Source organism: Camelus dromedarius, chromosome 12 (genome assembly GCF_036321535.1).
Source record: "Camelus dromedarius isolate mCamDro1 chromosome 12, mCamDro1.pat, whole genome shotgun sequence".
Lineage (NCBI taxonomy): Eukaryota > Metazoa > Chordata > Mammalia > Artiodactyla > Camelidae > Camelus > Camelus dromedarius.
In genome coordinates, this window is record NC_087447.1 from 11,189,315 (window position 1) to 11,192,749 (window position 3,435).

Genomic DNA, 3,435 nt, shown 5'->3' on the forward strand with positions numbered 1-3,435 from the left:
TAATATATTACAATTAGCATATAATGAAGCGCAAAGTCTACTGGGAGTTGAATCTCCCGCCATCTTGGTGTTAATTGCTGTCATTCCTTGAATGGCTGTGCCCTGCCCTCTTTCTTCCTGTCTCATTATCATTTGCCTAGGCCTCATTAAATGACTAATTTATCATTAATAAGAGCCAGGAAAGAGAGAAAAGAATTTGTTAATGCCCCAGATGTGTTGAGGAATTCCTCTGAGCTGGAGAATGAAAAGGACCAAGACTCTGGAGAGATATGAGTGCAGGAAATGACCACCTATAACACAAGAGTGCAATGTCTGCTAGAAGAGTATGCAGGGCAGAATGAGTCCAGAGTCATCAGACAGACAAGCTGGAGTAAACCCAGCTCAGGCCTGTTACTTGTCAGAGCTGGATTATGCAAGCTTGGCTGGTTGACCTTTGCTTCTGTCCTGATTTTTGCTAAGCATTTTGTAAGGGTGAATGTTACTAGAGCATAAGGCAGTTGGGGGTTGGGCATTGGGGAGGGGAAGCAGCTGAGAGCTTTTGACTCTTGGAAGAGTGGAGGGTCTCACACAAAGACAGCAAACTTTTGCCACAACTTGTAACATTCAAGTCCCCACCTCCAAAATACCAGGGGCATGGAAGAGTAACTTTTTTTTCAGTTCTGAAGAGGAAATCTCAAAGATAAAGAGAAAACCAGGAACAATCAAAGAACTGACAGGGAAAGAGGCATCAGACTTAACTGGGGGATGAATTCACACCTGCTGAAAGAAATAGAGCAGTTAGGTTAGAAAAAGCAAATTGTGATATTTTAAGTTACATTCATATAGAAGAATCAACTAGAAATTAAATATTGGAATTTTGAATAAAAATCTCGGTAGATATGTTAGCAGATAGAGGGACCCCCAAACTGGAAAGCCCACGGACATGTGGGCAAACCTCCCCCAAATGTGTGGGTCCTTGCCTGCCGACTGAGAAAGAATTTTCAGTAGAGGCAGAGAGACAAAGTTGGGGTGGGGGGAGGCTGCTTTAATTGTGCAGAGAGAAAAGGAAAACACTCGAGTGGTGAGCCGTCAGCAAGGTAGCCGGTAGAGGCAGCTCCAGCCTCTGAGCAGGCTGCAGGGTCTTTTACTGGAAGGCTCTGCCTTCATTATCTTCACTTCAGTGGTGTCAGTCACGCTGTATTACTGGCTCTTTCCTCCTGTGAAGCTCAGCCCTGAATCAGAAGCTTCAGTGGGAGAAAGAGAACAAAGAAAGAGATACTGGGGTGTGTCCTTGAATTAATGCAGCAACTGCGGGACATAAATCTTCCTGTTGCAGGACTACGTCCTTGGAATTAAGAAGCCAGCTGTGGGATAAGACAAATGTCCTGCCTTTCATCAACCTGGCACTTTCTCTCCCTGCTGGAAGCCAGTCACGGTCAGTAAGCCTGTCTGCCTAATCACCTCTCTCAGTTGGACCGAGCAGCAAAGTGGACAGGGTTGACAGACGATTGTAAAGCTAAGAAGTTCTGGCAGAAGGTAGACTCCCAGAATGTCACACAGAATGAAAACGGGATGGAAAACACGAAAGAAAATGTAAGAGAACTGGACGACATTAACAAGTTTGCATATTCATCTAAATGGCATTTCAAAAAAAAAAAAAGAGAATAGAGCAAATGGAGTGATGGAAACAGTGTAAAAGGAGGAAAAAGAAAGAAGTGGTAGAAACAGCAGAAGACACAGCAGATTTTCCAAAAGTGAGGAAAGACTTAAGATGGAAATAACTCACTGAAGACTGAGTGTGAAAAGAACTCATTAGGTTTATCACTATGAATCTTCAGAGCACCAAAGATAAAGACAAGATCTTACAAGGCTCCAGAAAGAGGGGGTTGACTGGTTGTGTTCAGAAAAATAAGAATCATGCTGACTTCAGAATTCTCATTAACAGTCCCAGATACTTAGCAAACAGAGACGTGATATCATCAAAGTTCTCAGGGAAGGTCTTAAACCTGTAATCAGAAAGATAAGCAGAACAGTACTCAGTTAAAAGGATAAATTAAAGAAAAATTTTTAGCATATACAGAGATTCTCTCTCTTTTAAAATGAGGTATAATTAACAAACACTCAGATCTTAAATTACAGTTCTGTGAAATTGAAACAAGCTTGCACTCACGAAACCTGAATCCCTTTCAAAAAATGGAACAATTCTGTCACCTCTGAAATTTTTTTTCATGCCTCTTACCAATCTATAGCTCTACCAGAGGCGACCACAGGTGAGATCTCTTCAGGGATTAACTTTTCAGGTTCTTAAACTTCACAAAATTAGTGTCATATATCAAGTATTCTTTTATGCCTGGAATTTCCATTCACCAAATGCCTGTGAGACGTATCCATGTTGTTGCATGTGTCAGAGTTTCACTCAAGTTATTGCTGAGTTTGCATGATTTGCTGGCAGGAATGTAAAATAAAATTTATTCATTTTGTTATCCCATTATGTCCCATCCTATAAGGGTATGATCTGCTCACTGGCAGACCCATCTCACAAGAAATAGTTCCATCAATACTAAATCCCAATATTTTACAATCTGACCTAGAGAAAGACTGAAAAAGACTAGCTTAGTAAATTCTGTGCTGTCTTTAATAGGAGCAGGTTGCCTTTCCTCATCAGTTGCAAGATCTGTCCTTATGTGAACTACAAGCGGGTGATTCTGGAAAAGAAATCCATCTGACTACCTTTAGATAATGTTTTAACATGAATTTGTTTTTCTTGAATACCAGGAATTCCAAATTAAGGCAAAACTTTATCTAACATTGTGGCTTGAGCAGAATCACTTATGTACAAGGAGCTTCTTAGGAATGGCCACTTTGAGTCAATATAAAAGAATTAGGTGAGGATGTTTGTAGGAAAAGCTCACACAGTTTTCTGGACCGTGTAGGACTGTGTACCACGACAACATGTCATCTCTTTTGGACATTCTTCTCTTCATTATGTCCCATTAGAATGATCAGATCAAAAGGGGCTGGATCTTTAACCACAGGGAAAAGGTATTTCACTCAATATTTTGAGAGACACATTTCCATATGCAGCTTACCTTACGTTGGGGTGATTTTGTTTTGCTTTGTTTCATTTAAGAAACATTAATATACATTTTATATTTGTCAGGCACTCACCTAAGCATGTCACAAATGTCAGCCCATTTAACTTAAAAAAACAAAAACCTAGTAATAGCAGGCAATATTAGTCACCTCATCTATAGAGGCAGAACAGAGGCACAGAGAGATCTGATAACTTGGCCAAAGACACACGACTGGGAAGTGGTAGGATCAGAAGCCAAATGCTGTGCCCAACCAGACTCCCAAATGTGCAGAAGTAGCAGAACGTGTGACCCAGAGGGAGGGACTGTGTGCCGCCGGACTCCACACCGGCCAACCAAAGCTTCTCCCCTCTGTTTTCAAAGA